The 26023-nt window shown below is 47.8% G+C and overlaps 1 long non-coding RNA gene across 1 annotated transcript in view; it reads left to right on the top strand.

Moving 5' to 3' along the window:
• Positions 1–17665, top strand: part of LOC127184256 (uncharacterized) — a 24082-nt gene extending 6417 nt beyond the window's left edge. Inside the window, exon 3 of the long non-coding RNA XR_007830104.1 lies at positions 17598–17665. This is a non-coding gene — a long non-coding RNA (uncharacterized LOC127184256). The remainder of the gene's footprint in view (positions 1–17597) is intronic.
• Positions 17666–26023: the final 8358 nt, after the last annotated feature.

Consider the following 26023-nt stretch of genomic DNA (forward strand, 5'->3'; position numbering starts at 1 on the left):
GAGAGAGAGAGAGAGAGACTGAATTTGGGGGCTCACAAATCCCAGGTTGGACTTGGTTATGTAGAGAAACCCTATCTCAAAAGACCAAAATAATAATAATAATAATAATAATAATAATAATAACAACAACAACAACAATAATAACAATGATGTAAAAAATTAACCTAAATGAAGGGATCTAGGTTACATACAAATGAAGATATTCAAAGAATATACTATTATGAAAGTAACTTTAAAACCTGTCTGCAAATGTTATTGAGATGGCATTACTTGACCATCTAATGTATATTGCTCCGATAAAAATGTCCAGTTAGAGCTGGGCATGGTGCTGCACTCCTTTAATCCCAGTACTTGGGAGGCAGAGGCAGGCAGATCGCTGTGAGTTCAAGGCCAGCCTGGTCTACAAAGTGAGTCCAGGACAGCCAAGGCTACACAGAGAACCCTGTCTCACAAAAATGTCCAGTTACGATAGAGGTTAAAAACTGTTTACTTAAAAAAAAAAAAAAAAAAAAAAAAAAAAACTGTTTACTTGGGATGTGACAATAGCTGTACAGGACCAAAATAGTCACATGAGTGTAACAGCTGAGGACTCTGCTCATGAGCAGATAGGCCAGCAAATGGCTGCTCATGGAGCAATATGATGGACACAGTACCCTTGGGGGCTTTGGTAATGAGAGGTTTTGAAATATGTTGATGTGCTTTTTGTTGGTTTATTTGTTTTGTTTTTGTTTTCGAGACAGGGTTTCTCTGTATAGCTCTGGCTGTCATGGGAACTCACTCTGTAGAGCAGGCTGGTCTCAAACTCATAGCGATCCACCTGCCTCTGCCTCCCAAGTGCTGGGATTAAGGGCGTGAGCCACCCCACTCGGCGTTCATGTGCATTTTTTATTTTCTGTTTCTTGTTCATGACTTCCCCCTAGTGTAAACATCACTGCCTTCAAAAGGTTTAGGATTTTTACAACAAGAATGCAAAGTATTACTCTTTTCCTCTTTAACCTCATTTCATAAGTAAAAGTCTTCAAAGCCAGGTCTCTCTATTAGATTCTAACCAAGAAAACACTCCAAGAACCTCCAGTGAACAGGTTGCTGATGGCGCACACCTTTACTCCAGCACTCAGGAGGCAGACACAGGCAGATCTCTGAGTTTGAGGCCACCCTGGTCTACAGAGTGAGTTCCAAGACAGCCAGGACTACACAGAGAAACCCTGTCTTGAAAGACCAAAGAAGAGGAGCAGGAGGAGAGGAAAAAGAAACAGCAGCTCAGGTATCCTGGCATGCACAAAACCCTGGGTTCAGTCCCCAGCACCGTATCAAGCAAGCATGGCGATGCACACACTCAGGACGTGGAGGAAATCAGGAGCTCAAAGATGCCCTCTGCTACTTAGTGAGAGCCCGAGGCCAGCCTGGGATACAGGAGACTGTCTCAAAACAGCAACAGCGAGCAGTGAGCTCAAGGCCAGCCTGGTCTACAAAGTGAGTCCAGGACAGCCAAGGCTACAGAGAGAAACCCTGTCTCGAAAAACAAAACAAAACAAACCAACCAAACAACAATAGAAACACAAAGGAACAACGAAAACCTTACAGAGGGGTTCAATAACGAACAGATAATTAGATACACAGGAAATGGAGGCAGTGAAAAAGCAGACTGAATGCTGACGTTCTCTCAGAAACTGGTCACAACACCAAAACTTGCGAGGCAGGGAGAAGATCCTAAAACGAAGCTGGATCCACAGTGGAGCACAGCAGTACCCACAACACACCGCTCCAGCTCAGGAAATACCCAGACTTCTCCCGCGCCACTCACACTGTTCTCAGAGGGCTGAACCCCGCTAGGCTTTTGCAGACCACGTGACCAGCAAGCGGCAAGCTCCAGAGCTGGAAAGGGGGAGGGTAGGAATGACCCGCCGCGCAAACAGACTCGGGGCCTGCTTGCTGATAAGAACGGCCAGCTTGTTCTGTTTCAAACTTACAAAATATCCTCAAATATCAAGATCTGAGACGTGGTATAGTATAATTTTTAATATAAACCATAAGACATGAGGTCATGGCAATTTCCTGTCACACAAAAAGGCAATAAAAACCCTTCCTGGTTAGGGAGGAGGAGCCTAGGGAGAAGGCCAGGAGGGTGGAATTCTCCAGCTGGGTGAAAGGAGAGAGGCAGCTCAGGCATTCTTTCTGTCCGGGGACTTGGAAAAACACCACACACCAAAGGAGGGTTTCAAACAGAACAGCAGGGCTGGAGGGGGGTGGGTGAGCAGAGAGCTGTGTGGCTGGGAGTTGTGAGCTTTCAAAGATCCTAAGAATCCTGACTTTAAAAAAAGAAGAAGAAGAAGAAGAAGAAGAAGAAGGAGAAGAAAAGAAGAAGAAGAAGAAGAAGAAAAGAAGAAGAAGAAGAAGAAAGAAGAAGAAGAAGAAGAAGAAGAAAGAAAGAATCCTGACTTAAGACCGACGATGTTGCTGGATTTCAGGTCCCAGCCTGCACCTCAACAAGCCAGGCTTTAATACCCAATAAACTGATTAAAGCAGCCAAATTAATAATGAAAAAAGGGCGAAGAGATTTTTTTTATTCAATGGGGTCACATTGAGAAGAGGAACAAAGAGATCTAGTGACCCCCCTCACGTTTGTTTTAGGGTCCTGAAAGAAGGCTGAGTAGGGGCCACGCTAAGCAATCTGGGGGGAGGGATGAAGGGGACCACGCAAGCTGTGGTCCTGCCTACCACTGTCCCATCAGGCCCCCTCCCTGTAAGGCAGTCTGACAAATTGCAAATCTCTGTCCTGTATTTTTCCCCCCTCTGACTGGCCCAGGCTTTAGACTTTCTTACTTTCTCTTCTCACAGTATGAGGCTCTGGAGGAATTCCAGTTTATTGGGGCCCATCGTTTCAATAGTCCGATGAGAAGAGTGAAGAACATAGTTTCTCTTTAGAATAGCAGTCAACCTGCTAGGCTGGGTACAATAAGTTTGGTGCCTTTGGGTGGGGTCCACAAGTGCTGTGCAGACCTGTGGATCCCAAAGGATTGGACTGAGTCTGGGAGGGCCCATATGCCAAGCCAGAGACCAAGGCAAATTCGGGGGAGCATCTCCGTCAAGAGATAGCAGTCCCAGCAGCAAATGCTAACCATAGTAGAGAAAAAAAACTTTAAAAAAAATATTTTTTTATTTAATTTTAATTTATGTGCGTTGGTGTGAGGGTGTCAGATCTTGGAGTTACAGACAGTTGTGAGCTGCCATGTGGGTGCTAGGAATTGAACCCAGGTCCTTTGGAAGAGCAGGCAGTGCTCTTAACTGCTGAGCCGTCTCTCCAGCCCGGGGGGGGCGGGGGGGGGATCTTAACAGAGGTGCAGAACTAGGTGGTGTGGTGGTCACCTGCCACCTGCCACCTACACTCAACCTGAGGTGAAAAGGGAAAGAATGCCTGAGGACTGCCTAAAGATAGATTCTAACTTAACTAAATATGAATCCCAGTTGCTTTTTCCCAAAAGAAAGGTCTAAACTAGAGGCGTCTACATTCCCTTAAAGAGGCAGCGCGGAATGTTTTAGCGCTTTCTGTTTTCACTGGCATACAAACCAAGCTAAATGTCTTTGTATTTGAGTCATTGTAGCCATAAACTTCAAACCTGAGGTGTGTGTACCCTTTCAGGCACACGTGCTGAGACTGGGTTTAAACATACACAGCCATGTCAAGGTGCACACATCTAGCCCCACATAGTCATGAGCTTCACTTAGAGCCAACCTGTTGAATGACCATGGTGGTGAGATAGCATCTGAAACAAGAAATCCCAGGGCACATACACAGACACACGGAATAAATACACCCAGAGAACACACACACACACACACACACACACACACAACTGCTCAAACCTTCAATCTCCTGTTTTGTTCTGGGTTAGACCAGCCGTTCCCTTAAGCAGTGCATGACATTCTAATGGGCCAACCGACATTGAGCAGCAATTATTTTCGGAAAGAAAACAAATCTTGGCTTAGAAATTCCAAGCATCATCTCAAATTGCATTTCTCCTAATACATTGTGTGAGCCCCACAAAGACATTTGATCTAGACCACTTCCCAGCAGTCCTCTGTGTGGAATGCTTGGAGTCTCTTCTCACAAGCCCTGCAGGCTCACTGAGGAGGCCTTGGTCTCAAGATAAATTCTCATACCGCCTCTTTGGTGGCTCACTCTCCTTCTCCGGCTGCCATCAGCCCTTGGGAACTTCAACTATGGACCAGAAAGGCCTCTGTGGAAGGGGTTAGGGTCCATACGGCTTCCAGAGGACCCCAGGCAGATGAATACTGGATGCTTACCACATGGTGCCAGGTTTGTTTCTTGCTCCATTTATGTAACATTCCTTCAGAGGCTGTCCCTGGCGAATGTGGTCCTCACTTTACAGCAACAGGGGTGAGTAGCTGCCTTTCCCTATGTGTGTGTGTGTGTGTGCAGGCACGCCCACCTGTGCATGTATGTGAAGGCCAGAGGTGGACATTGGTGTCCTCATCACTTGCTGTCTACCTTACTATTTTGAGGTAGTGTCTCTTGCCGTAACTGAAACTCAATCACTGCACTAGACTAGCTGGCGAGCAAACTCCTGAAGTCCTTTCCCTCCACCCCCCTTACCTCCCTGTGACAGAATTACAGGCCCACACTGGCCCTGATTGGATTTTTATGTGGGTGCTGGGGTCCAAATTCAGGCTGCAGGGCACTCTTTCTTCAATGGTCAGATCTCCCACGCTGCCTTCCACTTCAGTATCAACAATGAAGGATGCTCCTCACACCTTGCACCAGCATTCTGCCTCCGTCCAGCCTCCATTGAGCCTCTGTATTTGTGGCCCAAGCTATTTTCTGAATTTCTCTGACACTTCATGACTTTCTCTGCAAAGAGTCGGCTCTTTCAACTATTAAGAATCCAAGTTCTGGGGCTGGAGAGATGGCTCAGTGGTTAAGAGCACTGCCTGCTTTTCCAAAGGACCCGGGTTCAATTCCCAGCACCCACATGGCAGCTCACAACTGTCTGTGACTCCAAGATCTGAAACCAATGCACATAAATTAAAATTAAATAAAATTATTAAAAAAAAAAAAAAAAAGAATCCAAGTTCTGCCGGGCGTGAAGGCACACACCTTTGATCCCAGCACTTGGGAGGCAGAGGCAGGCAGATCACTGTGAGTTCGAGGCCAGCCTGGTCTACAAAGCAAGTCCAGGACAGTCAAAGCTACACAGAGAAACCATGTCTCAAAAAACAAATAAACAAACAAGAATCCAAGTTCTGCCAGGCCTGGTGGCACATGCCTTTAATCACAGCACTTGGGAGGCAGAGGCAGGCAGATTGCTGTGAGTTCGAGGCCAGCCTAGTCTACAAAGACAGGACAGCCAAGGCTACACAGAGAAACCCTGTCTCGAAACCACCCCCTCCCCCCGAGAAAAAAGAACTCCAGTTCTTCTTCTGCAAGATCTCTGTATCTGTCCCCACTTAACACATCTGGTGTGTACATCTGCTCTGTCCCACCCCCCGAGGCTGTTCCAGGTTCTCACAGGTTTAGTCCACTGGGTCACCCAGACGCTCACTCTGGCTCTCTGAGTATAAGATCCACCAAATACCATTCCTAACCCTTTGAGGCTGACCTCAGTAGCATGCTATACAGTTTGTGTAGAGACCAGGCTATACACTTCTGCTCTGATTGCCAAACCATCACCGGCCCTGTTACTGCAGGTTTGACCAGCCAGGCCGTGGGGACGGGGCCCTCTTATGTGCTTCATCTCTCTTTACTCTCCTCTTTTTGATTTCTGCCTCCCAACTGAAGGTATGTTTCTTTGGTTTTCCTGCCTGAGGGCGGCAGGGGAGCCATCTGTGAGTGCTTCATTGTCCTTACTCTCTGGTAAATTTTCCTAAAGCCTCAAACTTGATCGTCCAATATGATTTAAGCTTTGTAACCAAGCCTTCTTTGATTTATAAACAAAACCATGTTTTCTCTCAAAGGCTTGGTTCATACTGATCCAAAGTGCTGCGATTTGAGATTCTTTTGGCAGGTGTGAATACAAAAATCCACTCAGACCCTCTTTCCTTTAAATTATTCTTTGTAGACAGTGTCTGCTCTCACCAAACAATGAATGTCATTATTGGATAGAAAGAAAAGTGCACAATGACTTTAGGAGACCAAAAAAAAAAAAAAAAAAAATCCTCTTTATGGGACCATGAGATGAGTCAGCTGATAGAGCACTTGCCAAGCAAGCCTGACCACTTGAATTCAGTCCCACAACTCACATAAAGGTAGAAGGAGAGAATCAATCCATAATTTATTCCCTGACCTACACATGCATGCTGTGGTACATGGGCATACACAGACAGATTTTTTTTTTTTTTTTTTTTTACACAGACAGATTTTTAAATTTAAAGTCCTGACACCAACAGACACTATCCTAGAATGCCTTTTTTAGTTTTTTGAGACTGGGTTCCTCTGTGTAGCCTTGGCTGTCCTGGACTCACTTTGTAGACCAGGCTGGCCTCGAACTAACAGAGATCCACCTGCCTCTGGCTCCCGAGTGTTGGGATTGCAGGCGTGCACCATAGTACCCGGCTCCCCGAATATCTTTAGCGACAGTGCAGGCTACTGCTTTGTGTTGAAATTATTGCTGATATTATAGTTTTGTTTTTACTCTTTATTCTCCTTCAAGAGGACAGTCAGGACTTTGGAGATGCTTAATGAACCTCATCCCTACTGCCGAGTCCTGCAAAACCACGGTCACTGGGAAAGTGGTAGCCTTTTAAATTATGAAGCAATTATATGTTTAGCATTTTTCTATACACAGACATAGATATTATTGATAGAGAGAATGAAAAAATAGAATACACTTGTTAGTTTAGAATGGGTGGTTGTACTTTCTATCTTCCTAGCTCCTTTTCTTCTCCAGCATAACAATGTTTAGGGGGCTAGGGAATGGCTTTTTTTCAGAGGAATGCAAGGACCTTGGAGACCATCCATCTAAAAAGTCTGTTTAGCTCATAGAACAGACAGTGGTTTATAAATAATCTTCTTTGGAATACAGAATGAAACCAAAGTAGAAAAATGAAAATTGTGTGGTGGGGATTCACAGGCTTGTCTCTTTCTCTCCCCTGCCCCTCCCTCTGTGTTTAATGTATATGTGTACTATGTACATTCGGTGTTCCTGGAAGCCGGAAGAAGGCACTGGATCCCCTGGAGCTGGAGGCAGCAGTTGTGAGCCACGTGGGTGTTGGGAACTAAACCAGGCTGGAGAGATGGCTCAGTGGTTAAGAGTGCCGCCTGCTCTTCCAAAGGTCCTGAGTTCAGTTCCCAGCAACCACATGGTGGCTCATAACCATCTGTAATGTGATATGGCGCCCTCTTCTGGCTTGCAGGAGTACATGCAAGCAGAGCACTGTATACATAATAATAAATAAATAAATCTTTAAAAAAAAAAAAAACAGGCCTTTGAAAGAGTAGCAAGCGTGCCTAACAGTGGAGCCATCTCTCTAGCCACGCCCAGGCTAGTCCCTTCTTTTCCTCCCCACTTCTCTTCTCATTCATTCATTCATTCATTTTGAGGCAAGGTCTTACTATGTAGCCCTGATGTAATGGAACTCACGGTAGCCTTGAACTCAGAGATTTGCCTGCCTTTGCTTCCCGAGTGCTGGGGATTAATGCCATGTGCCATCGTGCCTGGCCTGACTTGTCCTTCTTTTTTTTTTTCTTTTTTTTAAGATTTATTTATTACATATACCGTGTTCTGCCTGCATGTACACCTGCACACCAGAAGAGGGAACCAGATCTCATGACAGATGGTTATGAGCCACCATGTGGCTGCTGGGAACCAAACTCAGGACCCCTGGAAGAGCAGACGGTGCTCTTAACCGCTGAGCCATCTCTCCAGCCCCATGACTTGTCCTTCTTAATGATTTATTTTGGTCTTTTCTCATTTCAGTAAGAAGGGCCCATGAGATGGCTCAGCAGGTAAAGGTGCATGCTGGCAAGCCCGACGACCTGAGTTCGATTTCCTGGGCCACACAGTGGAAGGAAAGCACATATTCTCTCTCACAAGTTGTGTGCTGACCTTCACAAGTGCACCATGGCACACACATGCATATATATGTACAAAATAAACAACGGGAAGCCACAAAATAAACAACGGGAAGCCCGAAGGCAGTCCTGCTTCTCCTCTGAGGAACCCCACCACACAGACGCATACAACAAGGGGCAGCTTTCCCGTTCTAAAACCCCATGATTGCTCCTCAGATGCAAGGCAGGTACAGTGTGGTAACTGCTTCTACTTAGAAGTAACCTTATTTTGGGTCTCAGAAACGAGTTAAGAGGAATAAGAATTCACATGCAACAAATTTAACAAGCGGCTCGTGAACTGTTTTGTCTGTTTCTGTCTCTCCTACCAAATGTTAAACAAGTTTGAGCACGTAGATAGGGCTTTCAGCTGAATTTGCAATTTCCTGTGAAACCCTTAAGCCATCTGATCACAAAACACCTCTTAAAAACTAGACTGGAATGTTCATCTATATTTGGTAAGAAGACTTGAAGACATTTTTCTAGTGTTTTTAGATGTTTGAGGCTTATATAACTTTAAAATGCCTCCTTCACCAACGGCTACAGACACAGAAAGACGCCATGTAGAGTGGGTATGCTTTCTATGCCAGCACTCAGGAGGCTGAGGCAGGAGGATCACCACAAGTTCAAGGCCAGCCTAATTTACCTAGGCCAGCCACAGCTACAGGTTTCACCACCAGAGAGAGAGAGAGAGAGAGAGAGAGAGAGAGAGAGAGAGAGGCAGAACTGCATGTACACACCCCATAGGACACTTCCTATAAATAATAGTAAAAACATTATCTGGTAATAATGTTATTGGGGGTTAGGATTCGAGACAGGCTTTCTCTGCGTAGCCCCAGCTGTCCAGGAATTCTCTCTCTGTAGATCAGGCTAGCCTCAAACTCAGAGATTCATTTGCCTCTGCTTCCTGACTGCTGAAATCAAAAGGCATACACCACTATAGACAGGCTTTATGGCTTATTTTTAACAGGTCGTTAAATCCAGTTAGCACCGTCCATATGCTCATGGGTGTGGAGCCATACCCTGCAGCATGGAAAACCTACCAGCAGCCATACTCTCAAAGGAAACCGATCCTCCCTCCTTCTGACACTATCAACTCCCAACAGCCCTTCAGTAACCCACAGGGCCTGGAGAGCATCTCCTCCATCTACTAGGAATTTGGGGTGACTTGCTCTCCCCTAGGTCTGGTGCAGGTAACCACAGCCCATGAGTTCGCTAGCCACATCGTGTCCAGGAGCCAGGATTTTGCAGCGCCCTTCCTCATCTTCCAGCTCTGACATTGTTTCTACCTCCTCTTCTGTGGTGGTCCCTGAGCCTTGCACCGGAGTTGATGAAGATGTCACATTTAGGGCTGAGCACTTAATCTCTTCTCAGCACCTTTTTTAGTCCTGCATCTCTGCATATTACTATCCACTGCATAAAGAGGTTTCTCTGGCCAAGCCCAGGCCCATGAATATAAATACAAATATTTAGAAGGCAACTTAGCAGTGTGACCATTTAGCATTAACAACAAAAAGCATTAACATTAGCATAAACAATGAAAGGTCCTATCCTAGGGTCTATGAATCCCCCAGCCATGGGCTTTTGACCACAATTACAGTACCAGGGATAAAATTCCCTTCTGTTGAGCAGGCTTCAAACCCAATCAGAAAGCAAGTTACCACGCCATATCAGTTGTGTCACTGTTGCACATCATGCCTGGCAGCTGGGTCCCGCGGCGCGCAGGGCCTGGCAGCTCGGTCCCGTGGAGTGCAGGCCCTACTTCTGGATGAAACCACTGCTATCTTTTCTTCCTCAGCAGCCTGCATAGCACCCTCTGGCAATGGGAAAGCTAGCCAGCAGCGAAGAAGTTTCCTGATCAGTGTGAGATTAATTTTTCTACCTCCTGAAGCCAAACTGTATGGTATTTGAGCATGGGGTCTTACCAAGTAGTTATGGTGGGCAACCAGGGCAGTGACAATATATATGCTTCTGGGGCCTCCTTGACCAATAACTGAAAAGGAAGTGTTCCACCTCTCCCACTGTCATTTTTGTTTACTTATTGATGCCACCTGGGAGCAGCATTGTCCACCCATAGAGGCTCTCTTATTTGAATTGTTTTTAAACTAGCTTACTAACTAGTGGGTTGCCATAAGCTAGGTAAGTCAGTCTACCCACTTCTCCCTCCCCTAGACCCTAGCTGGATTTAGACTTTTAACCCCTAGTATTCCCCCCTCTTCTTTAATATAAAATATATTCTACTATCCAATTATCTTTTTAATTGGGTTGTGAGATGGCAGATGGCAGTATGGATTTTTCCTATACCCACTGGGTTAGCCCTCCTACCCAAATTCCTCCTTCCTCTCCACACTTAAGCCTCTTCACTCACAGAGTTTTGTATAGTCTGCCTCCCTCTGTTAGTATATCCCTCTGCCATTGGCCCTTTCTAGTTTCTTGATTGTCAGTTATGTTCCAAATTAAACACACACAAGATCTGAAGATAGGATGTGCAGTGAGGGAGGATGTGTGACATTTGTCTTCCTCACTCGGTATAGTTTTTCCAGTTCTACCCATGCATCTGCAAATTTATAACTTCATTTTTCTTTACAGCTGAGTAATATTCCACAGTGTATATGTACCACATTTTTCTTAACCATTTATCTGTTGATGGACGTCTAGGTTGATTCAGTTTTCTAGCTATTGTGAATAAGACAGCCATGAACAGGGATGAGCAAACCACTCCAAGAAGCACATTCTCCGAGTTAGTTTCGTATCCTGGTAAGAACACCCAGTTCTGGTCTTTGGGTTGGGTAGTGACCCAATGGCCATGCACACCAGGCAAGCGCTAGGCTCAGCCCTAACCATCTGCTGAGTAGTTCTTCCAAGTGTGGACATAGAGCCAACTAGACAGAGGTGTCAGAACCATAACAGTAGTCATTGAAGAGGAAAAAAAAAAAGCAGGGCTGGGGGTATTAGACTTGATTGGATACCTGGGGCATAGAACTAACCATCTGGTTGTATTCCCTAAGAAGGCACACTTTACAGAGGCAATAGGAAAGGCATAGGGAGGGGGACATCCCAGAGCAGCTTCTTTACTGTTCTCTGTAGGGCAAGAGCAACAATAGAGAGTATTGTCATAGAATCAGAGTAAAATGATGGGATTCTGGACACTGAGATGTCTCATCTGTTAAAGGCTCTTGTCCGGTCACTGTGCTACACATCAAGGTGACAGGAAAGAGCTGGATCTGCTAAGTTGTCTTCTGGTCCCCACAGGTGTGCCAAGGCAGGTGTGCAACCCTGCCCCCAAATAATAAATTATTTTTTGTTGTTATTTTTGGATTTTTGAGGCAGGGTTTCTCTACGTAGCCTTGGCTGTCCTGGACTCACTTTGTAGACCAGGCTGGCTTTGAACTCACAGAGATCCTTCCTGCCTCTGCCTCCTGAGTGCTGGGATTAAAGGTGTGCGCCATCACACCCGGCTCCCAATAAACTCATTTTTTAAAGATTAAGAAAAATACTGGGGGTGGTGCCACACGACTTTGATCTCAGCACTGAAGAGGCAAGAGGCAGGAGAATCTCTGAGTTCAAGGCCAGCCTGGTCTACGAAGCAAGTTCAAGGACAGCCAGGGCTACACAGAGAGACCCTGTCTTGACCACCACCCCTCATATTAAGAAAATGATGGATTCTGGAGAGGAGAGATATGTAGCCAAACCTACCAGGTAATAAGATGGCTGAATAATGGTATGGTACACCTGCTAGGTACATCTGTCACCCAACAGGCAGCAGTTGGCTGGACTCATCATAAGTTGGTGACTCACTCATCGACTGTGTTTTCTGTCCACATGCCAGGTGGTGGTGCCCTGGGGGCATATCTCAGCACCTGCATGTCCAGTGCTAATTGCAAATGGGCATTGACGGCAAGCAAGCAATAATTCATGATTCATCTCCCCGGGGATGAAAACCTGAGTCACCAATAGGCAACGACCCAGGTAGTGTCAGGAATCAGGTGAGTTAGAAATTCTAGCTCCCGGTGTGGAGTATAGAGTGCATGTCTTCCAAGAGGTGCAGTGAGGGTTCTGTTATGCTAGGATCTAGGACTGTCCACCAGTCACTTAAGGGTTGAGGGATGTAGCTCCATCTTAACCTTCGTGAAGCCTTGGGTTCAATTCCTGGGACAGCACAAACTGGTTATAGTGGCACACGCCTGTAATCTGAGAACTCAGCAGTGGAGACAGTGGGACTAGAAGTTTAAGGTTATCTTTAGCCATACAGCATGTTGTGGGCCAGCCTAGGAAACATGAGACTTTGTCTCAGGAGAGTTACCGTGTTGTCTGTGCTACACTGTCACTTGGGTCTAAAGTATCTCCCACAGGCCTGTGTGATAAGACTGAGTCTCCATGGGCTCTGTGGTAAAGATTTGGTCCCCAGTGCACAACACTGTGAATCGCAGCCTAGCTGTTCTTTTCACAGTTACTTCAGGCATTTGCTATATAGATGAGGAGCTGATGCTGGCTACAATGAGGGGTGATAGTTGGACCACCAACCAAGACCAGCAGAGCTGGTGCTGAACTGGGGTGGTGGTGCCCTGGGGGCATATCTCAGCACCTGCATGTCCAGTGCTAATTGCAAGTGGACATTGATGGCAAGCAAGCAACAATTCATGATTCATATCCCCGGGGATGAAAACCTGAGTCACCAACAGGCAACAACCCAGATCTGCTGAGTGCTGGCCAAGGGTGGGGACACTTGGAACGGGTGGAAGAGAAGGAAGATGAAGCATATCAAAGCTGCCCTGAGACCGGTTCCTGTGGGGGAATACAACAGCTCATCCTCTGACCCCTAGCCTATCGAGTTCTGGAGCCGGAAAAGCCAGCCATTACCTCACAGTCTTTGTGATCCACAGGACTAAGTAGGCGGCAGAACACGCTGTATCAGATTTCTCCTTGTTGTAGCCATCAGCTACGTGAAGGATTAGCCTGAAGCCATTCCCCTCTGAGGCTCAGCAATTCACTTTCTCTTTGCCCTTGGGCCTGGTTGCCTCTGTTATTCAAGATGCCTGCAGTTGCTGACTCAGCCATTCTACACACAAGCAAAATTTGGAACGTTAGGGGGGGTTCACGCCCTAGTCCAGGGAGAGTGGAAGCTAGCCGGCGATCATTCTTCCTGGAAAGGACAGTGCTGAGGTAAGGTCTGGATGGCTCTGCATCCTGAGCATCCCGACTCTGCTCAAGAATACAAGCCAAGCTCTATATCCCAGAACCTTTGCCCCAAGGCTTGCCTCCGCCCTGCTGGACTCTTCCCAACCCCTATAGGCACTTTCTTGCACCAAACACATGAGGACAATCATTTAGGTACTGGTACTCTGGGGGACATTGCCATGGTTTGTAGGGTTTGCTGGTTACTGAGTGAAGAGCACATGTGCACAGCTGGCCTTTGCCCTTGGAAGTCAGTGTGAGCAGATCCAGTGTCCTCACCAGTGAGAAAGGTACCTCAGAGAAAAATGAGACATTGTAACATTTGTGTTATTAAAAAAAAAAAAAAAAAAAAAAAAAAGACAAAGGGTTCAAAAGCATCAGGTGGCTGGGGTGATGGCTTCACGGCTAAGAGTCTTTGCTGTTTTTTGCAGAGGGCCCAAGGTTGGTTTTTACCAGCCATGTTGTGTGGTAGGGGAATCTGACACCCTCTTCTGGCCTCTGCAGGTACCAGTAGACAGGTGTGTGTGGGTACACACGTGCGTGTGCACATACACACATACAAATTTTTTTTTAACTTTTTATGGATTCTTTGTGAGTTTCACATCATGTACCCCAGTCCCACCCATCTCCCCATCCCTTTGTATCTGCCCTCTGCCTTTGCAATTCCCCCTGCCGCCCATCAGCCAAAATAAAAAATAAGACAAAATAAACAAAACAAAGCATAGAAAACATCTCTCTGTGAAAGCTGTGGTGTGTCCCAGTGGGTCCACAGTACACTCTTTGTCCACACATCTTTGCTTGCAGTGAGTCGCCAATCTGGTTCAAGACCTCTGGCTTCTGCTACACCATCATGTTGGATCCTCACTGGCACTCCTCTTGGTCATCCTGTTGTTGTCCTGTGTCATGGAGATCCTTCAGCTTTGGACCCTTAGATGAGATAGATTTTGGGGTGGGGCCAAGTCAAAGCCTTGGATCTGGGCCTGGGTGGTAGCTGAGTTGGTTAGCCTGCCAGCTCTCCCTCACCTGCCCTCTCCAGCACTGCTCTGGCTAGCTCACCCAATGTAGCCGCTGCCAGCAGGGGGCACAGGCAGCTCTCCTGCACTCTGGGCTGGCTTACCCAAAACACAGACAGACAGACAGACAGACAGACAGACAGACACACACACACACACACACACACACACACACACACACACACACACACACGGTGGAACTTCACCATGTGGCAGGCCTTGCTGTTCACAGCAGGCTACTCATCTCCACCCTAGCATCTCCTTCCATCTCCCTTCATAATGCTCAGACTGTTCTGCTTCTCTTTCCCCTCCTGTCTGTCCACCACATACTTTCACATCCTAGAGGCTCCTGCTGGAAGCTGGCCACATGACCAGTAGGCTTCTGAGTGACCTCCTCTGCCTTCCCCACAACTGGACTCTAGATGTCTATGCCTGCCTGTGTGACATTGCATTGGGTGGGTCTCTGGATGTCTTCCTACTTCCACGTGTTTCGTGGTAGCAGGCCAGTCTCTGGGTGGTGCCCACTTGCCTGTGCTATATGATGTGACAATAGGCAGGCCTGTGCTATATGGTGTGTGTGTGTGTGTGTGTATACACACAAAAAAATCAGGAACAAGCTGACATCAGTAAGATGGGGTTGGGGAGATATGAAACTAAGAGAGAGAGAGAGATCAGGTAGAACTCTATTATATAGTAAAACTGGTACAGGACAGAAGTGAGGGAGGCAGGGAGAATGCATGAAGGATACTCACCGTATCCTTGGGAACTGAATAGGTAATAAGGCCATCTCCAGAGACAGGAAATAAGGATGACAGCATTTTCAGATGCACTGGGTTTGAATGTTTTTCATGTATTTTGATAGAGCTAGCTAGTAAGAAACAGAGGCCCGAAGCTTAGGAAAAACACAAAAAACAGGGAGGCTGTGCTTTTTCATATTACTGTGAAAAAATATGTATGTGTGGTCATGTGTGTGCAAGTGCATATACAGAAGCCAGGAGTCAGCCCCAAGTGTCCTCGTGAGCCCACTTCACCTTGTTTTCTGAGACAAGGTCTCTCATTTGCCCACTGAGTAAGTGGAGGTGGCTGGCCAGAGCCCCAAAGAATACGAGGACACCATCGTCTCTGCTCTCCAGCACTGGATTGCAATCCCTACCCTGCTGTGTGTGGGGAGTGTGTCTGAATCAGGTCCCCATGCCTAGCATCATGCTACCTCCTCAGCCCTTCTGTGAGATTTCTGGGAATATCCTGCCACCTTCCCCTCCCGCCAGGCCAGGTGGCAGCAGGGCTTCCTATATTACTGCCCTCAGGGCAGTTCCACTCTGTGGTCAACTTCAATACAGACCTTTGAACTTCCTGGTACAGAAAAGTAAGTTCAGAAGGCTTTTAGAGCCTGGATTCTGAGAAATAGGAGGCAGTGCTGACACCACCAGGAGGCAGGTTTGGGGAGGGGAGGAAGAGGCAGCTTTCTGCCCTGAGAAAAAGCCAGGTAGATGGGTGTTCCTAAGCAGGGCCTTTTCCTGCCCATGCCCTGGCTGCTGAGTGTCAGTGTGGGACAGTGACTGGGCTCCCTGATCATTGTTGGAGGCTCTGCCGCTCCTGTGTGAGCTTTACACAGTTCTTTGGTTGGTATAGCCCAGCATAGTAGCTGCACACAAAGTGACAGTGTGGTGCTCATAAGTCATAATTCTGTCTCCAGGGACGTCGGGGAGGGTTTCTGCCATCCCCAAAGGTGGAGGGCAAAAAGCTGACAGCCAGTGGAACAGGAGCCCTTTGAGATGAGTTGCCAACCAGGGGACGGTGGGTAAATCAACAACGCTATGCAAATTCCACAGAGTGAGCAGAGTAAAACGCCAGGCTCCCCCTCCACGGCAATGACCACATACAAGTGTCCTGGGCCGAGATTTGAACCACTGAAAGATAAACACAGCCACATTAGCATTTCAGGGTTCATTTGAGCAAAGGTTGGTTTACAAACTGGGTGAATCAGAAAAGGTCCAGGGAACAGCACCTGAGTGAGCAGAGTAGACAGTGAGCTTTTATAAACTGAATAGGGGAAGAAGAAATGACTTGGGGGCCAGCCTGGTCTACAGAATGAGATCCAGGACAGACAGGCTTTACAGAAAACCCTGTTTGTGGGGGAAAAAAGATAAGAAATTCCTTGAGTGCTAGCAAGATGGCTGTTCCGAGTTTGATCCGTGGGAGCCATACAGTGGAAGGCGAGAACTGACTCCTGTAAGTTGTGCTCTCACCAACACCTGCCTCTGCATTCACTCATTCTCTCAGTCCACGCCAAAGGAAAGAATCTGGTTGGCTTCAGCAGGGTGTCTACATTATGTGAGAACTGAGATAGGACAGAAATACAGTGGAGACTGTGGATGTGGGCCCATTAAAGCCACTTACTGGCTGAGCGTGGAAAATTCCATCACAAGAGAATCTGGCTCTGTGGGTAAAATGCTTGCCTTGCAAGCAAGAGGACCTCAGTTTGAGACCCATAATCCATGTAAAAAAAAAAAAAAAAAAGTTGGGTGTGGCAGCATGTGCTTTTACTTCTAAGCTGTGAGGAGAACACAGTTGGATACTGGGAGTTGCTGTTAAATGCGGGTGGATGGGGTGGGTGGGGGGTGGGGGGGGCAGCTGGATAGGAGAAAGAAAAACTGTTGGATGGTACATCTAAGGTAAGCCTATAGTCTCCATACACCATGTACACCAGCACTCACATTGCACACACACATGCACAAAAGAGATCCCAACACACTTACCCACTTACCATTTGCTTGAGGCTTTCCCCCACCTCCTACCTATAAACCTACAGTTTATTATGACTCTCATCAGAAAACCCAGTTACAGTACAGGAGCATGTCCCAGCTACTTGTGCAATCCTAGTGACTCCTGATTGTATCTCACCTCACTGTAATCCCACTCAGGGAACCTCTGGAGCCACCTTCGAATCTTACTTATCAAAAAGAGGGGAAAAAGCATTTCTTAGCAACCCTTCGAGATGTGATGAAAACCATCAGGGTGAGGAGTCTATGGCTTAGACACTTAAGCAGTACTTCCTTTTTATTTATTTATTTATCTACGTATTTATTTGTTTATTTATTTATTTGAGACAGGATTTCTCTATGTAGCCCTGGCAGTCCTGGAAAGTGCTCTGTAGACTAGGCTGACCTTGAACTCCCAAGAGATCTGCCTGCTTCTACCTCCCAAGCACTGGGCTCAAAGGTGTGCGCCACCACCACTGCCCGGCTTCTTCTGTTTCTTTCTAAATAAACTCCAACTCTGCTTCAAACAGGTTAGCTCTAAAGTTATTTCTGTGATATGGCCAGGATCTGGTTTTGCCTAAGGTCAGGTCTCTGCAGATCTCAGGCCAAGATCTGGTTTTGTCTAAGGTCAGGTCTCTGCAGACCTCAGGCCAAGATCTGGTTTTGTCTAAGGTCAGGTCTCTGCAGACCTCAGGCTAAGATCTGGTTTTGCCTAAGGTCAGGTCTCTGCAGACCTCAGGCTGCTGCAGGTGACAGTGTGAGCCGAGTCGCCATCTCTGCCGCTACGGACAGGAATGATTATGTGGAAAGCATCTTTGTGGAGATCACTTGAGCTTCCGATCGGGTAAGCTGATGTCTTATCCCTCAGTTTCCGGTGAGCTTCAGTTTGCTTCCTAAGAAGGCACAGCGCTGGAGCCTTCCCAGCCCATGGCCTTTGAAGTACTTATTTCAACACACTTAGAAGAGAAAAGAGAAGGATTTGAGTTAAAAATCTGGAAAACCTGAGGTTTGGAATACCTACTTCACAATACTTAAATATCACCATAACCAGTTACGGCATATATCGGTCCTTCAGAAGAACAGAACCAACAGGGCACGTGCACGTGTAAAAGGAAGTATGATGGAGGGCCGCATTCCATCCCTACAACCCACACATATGAAGATGGCAGGAGAGGCTCTGGGTGTGGTGGCGCTCGCCTATAATCCCAGCCCTTGGGAGGCAGAGGCAGGCGGATCACTGTGAGTTCGAGGCCAGCCTGGTCTATACAGAGTTTCAGGACAGCCAAGGCTACACAGAGAAACCCTGTCTCGAACCCTCCTCCCGCCCCCAAAAGAAAAGAAAACAAATAAAAAAGATGGCAGCAGAGAACGGACCCCACAAAGTCGAGCCTGACCTCCACATGCTCACTGTGGCTTGCCGACATGAACACACACATCTCCTCCATGAAAATCCCATCAAGCTGAGGAAAAGGGGTTCCCATAAAGAAAAGGGGTTTCCCATTCTAAATAGCTTCCTCAACTTGAGGTTAGCTATTGGACCGCCAGTTAACCACTTCTCTCTTTGAAGTTCCTTTTATTTCACAAGCCAGTTTCACAGAGCCCCTCCTAGCTTTCTGCTAGGAGAGAGTGACTGCTTCGTTCATCTTACATGAGCAGGTGCCAGGTTAATTCTTCCTTACGATTTCATTTGATGCCAAGAACAGGGCCATGATTCAAGTACTGGGATTCGGAATTATCGAGCCCTTCCACTTGTCATCTCGTGCGGGATTTCTCAGGGATCCTATTGCCAATTTCAAGCTGTGTGTTCTTCCATCTTTAAATATTAATACAAGTAATAGAATTGATTTCTGCCCTTGTTTGAAATAACATGAACGACCTACTTAAAATCAAACACAAAAAATATATACAGCAACATACGTGGTGGCACATGTTTCTAATCGCAGCTCTCAGGGAGCAGTGACAGGCTGATCTCTGTGAGTTTGTGGCCATTCTTAGTTCTATACAGTGAATTCCAGGCCAGTTAATGCTACACAGTGAGACCCTGCTTTATTTAAAAAAAAATATGCAACAAGATATTAGGAGAAATCATTATTCTCAAAATAACAGATTTTGTTCTTCCTCCCTTGAGACAGGTCTCACTACGTAGCCCTCGCTGTCCTGGAACTTACTATGTAGTCCAAGTTGGCCTCGAACTCAGAGATCCCTCTGCCTCTTGAGTGCTGGGATTAAAGGCACCGGCCACTATGATCGGCTTATTTTATTCTTTTTTTTTTTTTTTTTTTTTTTTCCCAGAGCTAAGGACCGAACCCAGGGCCTTAGCGCTCTACCTCTGAGCAAAATCCCCAACCCTGGCTTATTTTATTCTTAACATCTAAGCGAGCAAATATATGTGTTTATTAAGCAAAAGAGTTAATTCTACAACTGCCTGTTTGTTTACTTATTTGTGAGGCTGGGTCTCCAACACGTTAGGCATCAACTCTATTAATAATTTACACTGCTAGCCCCATGATAATGTTTAGATTTAAGTAAGGCAACAATTTGGCTATTCAGGAATACTCTACCCATATTTACTTGTCACATCTGTCCTAACACAAATGATAAAATGTGGATTACATATTAACAGAATTCTGACAGCTAATATGAATGAAATGGATTTTGCCAAAGTTCAATGTAAACAATCAATTGCTCACACGGGTCAACATTTTAGACGGTGACTAATAATTCAGAATTCATTTACTTCTCTTGTGGAAAACTGAAATAAGATCTGTTTTTTTTTTTTAACCACTTATTTATTTTGTAGGTACGTGTGGAGGTCGGAGAACAACTTGCTGGAGTCAGTTCTCTCTTTCCTCCATATTGGTTTGGGGTGCCGAGGGCCTTTACTTCCTTAGCTATCTCGCGGTCCCTGAACCAGCTTTTGAGAGTCCGTTTTCCGCAAAATTTTTGCCACTATAGAAACACACGGCATCATTTTGGCCTGGAATCTAGGCTCAGGAGGGCGAGTCAGCGTTGGAAGCGAGCTTGGGAGACACAATAAGCCCAGCTTCAAAACAGGAGCAGCGGCTACCTTCCCACCCCCACCCTTTTCTTCAGCGCCCTTGCGCTGTGCTGACGATCGGGGCTCAGCTAAGCAGACATGGTGGCTGGCCATGAAGCAAGACACTCCACCAGATTTAGGCCTGCGCATTCCCTCCCGGGTCCTGGGTGCCTTCTGATCCCCCCAAGTGCACGCTATCAAATGTGGGGTTTGGCTCGGGCTGAGATGCCTGATCTCCGGGCGACACAGGCCCAGTCGTGGCGGGCTCCCGGGCAAGACCTGTTGTTGGGCAAAACCGCAAGGTAGCGCCTCTGCAGAAGAGCCACGTTCCTCGGCCCTGGCCCCCCCGCGCCTATCCGGGGGCTGCGGGCTTCTGCCGCCAACCTCCCCAGCCCTCCTCCGCGCGCGCGTCCCCGCCGCGGGACCCGCCACGCGCGCCCCCGAGGAGCTCCTTGTTTCTGGAGTCCCGCCACGCTTGCTCTAACCCAGCCCCCCACCACCCCCCTGCCACGCGCGCAGCCTCGGAGCGCGCGCCCCGCCCCTTCCCGCCGCGCGCCCCAGCACCCCCGCGCGCACCCGGGGTGGGCCTCCGCTGCAGCGCCGCCTCCTCCCCTTCCTCTCCCGCCGCTGCAGCCTGGGCGGGGCGGTGCGTCCAGCGTGAGCTCGGACATGGCAGCCGAAGAGGCGGAGGCGCCTGGGCTCCAGGAGGACGAGGTGCGGGGCGGCTGCGGGCCGCGCGGGGACCCATCGCGGCCGGGGGGAAGGCTGGCGATCCGGGCCGGGGCTCGGTTGCGCGCTCCGGAGCGGGGCACGCGGGGAGGGAGAGGTGGAAAGAGGCGCGCACGAGGCGGCCTTGGTGGGGGGGGGCGGTAGGTCCCCGCCTGCTCGCCTTGCTGCTCCGGGCCATCGTCCTCCCGGGCGGCCTCCGGGGCCCCTGGCTGCGGCCTGGACACGCGCACCCTCTCGGGGAGGGCGATGGCTTGGGTGGGGCGACATCTAGGGACTCAGCATCCGCGCGAGCTGACCGAACTTAGCGACTTTCCTGCCATGGCTTCCCAGAGGCCAGGGTGGGAACGGGGCGGGGGTGGGGGGGCGGTGGGATTCCTTCGATTCCGCGGCAAGTGTCAGATGTGGGAAGTTCGCACTTTATTTCACGGCCTTTGTTAGTGTTTAAAAAAAAAAAAAGAAGGCAGAAGGGGTATAAATACTTCAAAGAACCCCCCCACAGCTGTTGGCTTTGAAAACTGCAGTACAAGGATTTGAGGCAGGCAAAGCCGTCTGTTACAGTCGAACAACTTAATCGAGACTTTGCCTCGCGCTCACTAAAAGTGAGGCCCTCTTGAGGAGAGCTTCGATGGAGCTGGCGGTTGTCTCAAATGGGTGGGGCATTAAAGACTTCGAAGTGTTTAACAGTGACCCTTTCAGAGTGTGTGTGTGTGTGAGTGTGTGTGTGTGTGTGTGTGTGTGTGTGTGTGTGTGTGTGTGAGAGAGAGAGAGAGAGAGAGAGAGAGAGAGAGAGAGAGAGAGAGAGAGAGAGAATCAAATCTGCGAGTTCCTGTTACTTAATCTAGCGTTCACATGCGCCTTTTATCAAGATTGGGCCTAATTAGCAGCAAATTCCCAGCCCCACAATTTCTTTTCCTTTTTCAGGTACCTCCAAACTATTGTAATGGTGGATTTTCTTAGCAAGTTGGAGCCCTCCAATTTTTCCCATTTCCCTAAGAGCTTTTTGTTTATAAACAGCGGACATTTCATTAATGTAGGATAGTTTGTTGAAGGGTATTTTGGAAACCTCTCTCTCTCTCTCTCTCTCTCTCTCTCTCTCTCTCTCTCTCTCTCCCCCTCTCCCTCTCCCCCTCTCTCTCCTCCCTTTCTCGCCCTCTCCCTCCCCCCCTCTACCCCCCCTCTCTCTCGCTCTCTCCCTCCCTCCCTCTCTCTCCCTCCCTTTCTCTCTCCGCCCCCTCTGTGTGTGTGTGTGGCAGTTAGAATTTGGTTTCTTAGGTGATCCTGTTTTTTTTTTAACATGAGTGGAATGGAAGACATTAAGTGAAATAAGCCAGGCCTAGAGATAAAGTACTTAAGATTTCCTCATGGGAAAGCTGTGGGTGGGGGGCAGGAGGAGAGAGCCCTCGTAAAGGACCAGAGCTGGGTGCTCAGCACCCTCACAGGGCTGCTCGCGACCTGTAAGTGCAGCTCCAGATCTTGGCACTTCTTCCAGGCTGTGGCACTTACACACACTTCACACACAGAAGAATACATCTTCCCAGGCGTGGTGGTGCATGCCTTTAATCCCAGCAGAGGCAGGCGGATTGATGTGAGTTCCAGGCGAGCCTGGTCTACAAAGTGAGTCCAGGACAGCCAGGACTACACAGAGAAGCCCTGTCTCCAACCCCCCCGCCCCCCCAAAAAAAAAGAGTAGATTGGTGGCTACTGGAGCAATAGGGACGAGAGGCAAGGACAAAGGCTGGTCTGTGGGCGGTGGGTACTGAGTCACAATTAGGAGCAGTAGGTTCTGGTGGGCTATTAAATGCATGGTGTCTACACCTTTAATCCAGCACTCAGGAGGCAGAGGCAGGCGGATCGATGTAAGTTCGAGGCTAGCCTGGTATACAAAGCAAGTCCAGGACAGCCAGGACTACACAGAGAAACCCTGTCTAGAAAAACCCAAAACCCAAAACAATGAAACAAAACAAAAAACCCCGCGGCGGTGGGTGGAATGTTTATATACTTTAGGGTGTTGTGACAAGAAGAGCTATAAAACAGTTGAGAGCGCTTTCTGCTCTCACAGAGGGCCTGGGTCCTGCCGTTGTAGCCACATGGTGATTTACAGCCATCTTGAATTGGTGCCCTCTGTGGAAGTCAGGCTTAGACATGGTGCGCATAAATACACTCAGGCAAGATACTCACACGCAGAAAAGTAAACCGTAGAAAGAAGTTCCCTTTTCAGTTACTGCTCAGAACGTGGTGATGGGCAGGTCAGTGGTTCTAGCTACTCAGGACGAGGCAGGGGAGATGTCTGGCTAGTCCCTGTTGTTGTGTGGAAAGATGCCGGAGGTAATGCAGGGCCCTCTCGGATGCCTTTCTTATCTCCCCGAGGCTGCGCAGCCCCCTCCCCTCCCCCTGTGGAGGACGTCAGGCTGCCCGCCTACCCTAGCCTTGGGCTCTGTTGCTACTCGGAGGCTGGCTCGTCCAGACCTGGACGGCTTTTCTCACTCCTTCCAGCAGAGACAGCTGATCGCAGACTAAATATTGCTAAAGTTGTCTTTCCCTAATCTGTATTCCTGATTGTTTTGTTTGTTTGTTTGTTTGTTTGTTTCATCTGCTCTGTGTGGCAGCTAGAGGTTGCTCAGCAGCAGCTGGGGCTAGTAGCTCCCCTTTTGTAGTAAGGACCGCCTGAACTCACTGAAGGGTTTCTGCTTCTGAAGAGTTCGCGGCCCAGGGCCTGTTACAGCCCCATGACTCAAATTCTCTTCCATCTTTCTGTGTCTGCTTCATGCGCATTAAAGAAGGGAGTGAGGTAGGAAGACAGAGACAGACGTGGTTGTGAGCATCTTCCACTGCGGTGCTAATTGGGTTATTAACGTTTACTCAGCAGACGATCATTAACTGTTCTGTGTGTATTGTGCCAAGCACCAGGGATACAGAGAGGATAAAAGACTGCCAGCCTCCAAGGAGTTCACTGTCTGGTGAAAAAGACAGAAATGGCTTGTTTTCTGGTTGTGGTTGGCAGCTTGTTGCTGTCGTTTGGCATTTCTTTTCTTGTTTATCACAAAACCAAATGAGGCCTTGGAACACACATGGGCGCACACACACACTCACACACTTTATTTAAAGAAAGAGACATGGCAGCTGTGTCATCTTCCGAACTCCGAAACTGGTCTGGGAGTAGGCAGCCCTCTGCTGTGGATTAAAAGTGGTTGGGCTCAGGGTGTGGCTTAGTAGGTGGGGTGCTTGGCTATGTGGCCATAGAGTGGAGCCCCAGCACTGCATCTGCCACCACACGGGGTAGCCCATGCTGCTAATACCAGGCCCTGGGAGACAGAGGCAGGAGAAGTTCTATGCATTTAAGGCCAGTCTGGGCAACATAGCAAGATCCCGGGTAGCCAAGGCCTCAGAGAGAGACCTTGTGTCAGGAAAAGGGGGAAAATAAAAAATAAAAAAATCCAAGGTCATCTAGAGGTGGATGTGGCACACACCTGCAGTCCCAGCTTTGGGGGAGCTGCGGCCCAGAGAACCCATTGTCTGAGACTGGCAGGAGCTATGCTGCCAGCTTCCACCTCCAAAAGAAGGAAATGGACTCAAACAAACAGAATCCAGGAGAAACGCGAATAGAAGTGGCATGGACCAGAGGGAAAGGTAGTTTTTAATCTTACACAGTGATTGGGCACTGGCCCACTGGATGACGGAGAGCGTTAAAGCCTGCTGAGGTCGCATTGCATGCCTCGCCCACTGTGTGACGGGCTTTAGTCCTTTCACATATGCCCTGAGGAAAGAGGCTCTGTCCACAGAAGTTACTATCAGAGCGTCCAGCTAAGTGGAGAAGTGTACTGCACTTACACAGTTTGCTCCGAGAGTCACTTAGAAGTAGCAACGGGCAATAACTGGTCACCCCTTCTCCTTTTTGAAACGAGGTCCCACTGTGTACGTAACCTGGAACTCTCAGTGTAGACCAGGCTGGCCTTGAACTCAGAGATTTGCCTGCCTCTCCTTCCTGTTAGAATGTTGGGGTTAAAGGTGCCAGACAGCCCTCACCAGTCTTTGGTGGGAGAGAGAGGAAATGGGCCTGGGGGGTGTTGCCTGGTGTCAGTCCTGCTCTCTCCCAGCTCCTAAGGAGCTGGGAACTGTCTCCCAGGCAGTGTTTGTCAGAAGTAGGGTTCCTAATTAGATGGACTTACTGAAGATTTGGGTGGGGTGGGGGTAGGGGTGGGGGATGGGGGCGGGCAGGAGAATTAAAAAAGAAGGGCATCACTTTATGTCTTTGGCTTTCTGCTGACAAGCATAGGCGAGTGAGGGTTGACTTTTTCCACAAAAGAGTTACACTGCTGGGGGCTGGAGAGAAGGCTCCGCAGTTAAGAGCGCTCGCTGCTCGTGGGAGACCTGAGTTCAGTTCCAAACAGTCACATAGGATAGCACACAATTTCCTGTAATGTGAAGTCGAGGGGAACCCCGCACACCCTCTGCTGCCCTCCACAGGGAGCCCGCGCACACATACCCGCACACAAACACAAACATAATTAAAAGTAATAAAAGTAAGCCATAACAAAAAAAGAGAGCCTGGGTCTGAGGCTGGTGTTGTCTGGCTGCAGCGCTGGGTTTTTGGGCGTGGTGCACACACCTACAGTCCCATACCTGGAAGTGAAGACAGGGAGAGTAAGGTTCTAGGCTCCTAGCTGCATGTATGTACGCAGAGCATCGTGCAGGTAGGCGTGTACCCCAGCAACTTAGCTATGTCCCCAGCCCTGATTCTTTTCCTACTTAAACTAAAAAAATAAGAGTTTTTTCTGAGACTTAAAAAATTGTATCTATTTACATATACATACATACACATACATATACATACATACATATACATACATACACATACATACATATACATACATACATACATACATATACATACACACATATACATACATACACATACATACATACACATACATATACATACATATACACATACATATACATACATACATATACACATACATACATATACACACATATACACATACATCTACACATACATATACATACACATATATACATATACATACATATACACATACATATATACATACATATACATACATATATATACATACGTACATATACATACATACACATACATACACATACATATACATACATACACATATACATACACACATACATATACATACATACATATACATATACATACATACATATACATACATATACACATACATATATACATACATATACATACACA

The sequence above is a fragment of the Acomys russatus genome, chromosome 32 (assembly GCF_903995435.1).
Source record: "Acomys russatus chromosome 32, mAcoRus1.1, whole genome shotgun sequence".
In the NCBI taxonomy this organism is placed as follows: domain Eukaryota; kingdom Metazoa; phylum Chordata; class Mammalia; order Rodentia; family Muridae; genus Acomys; species Acomys russatus.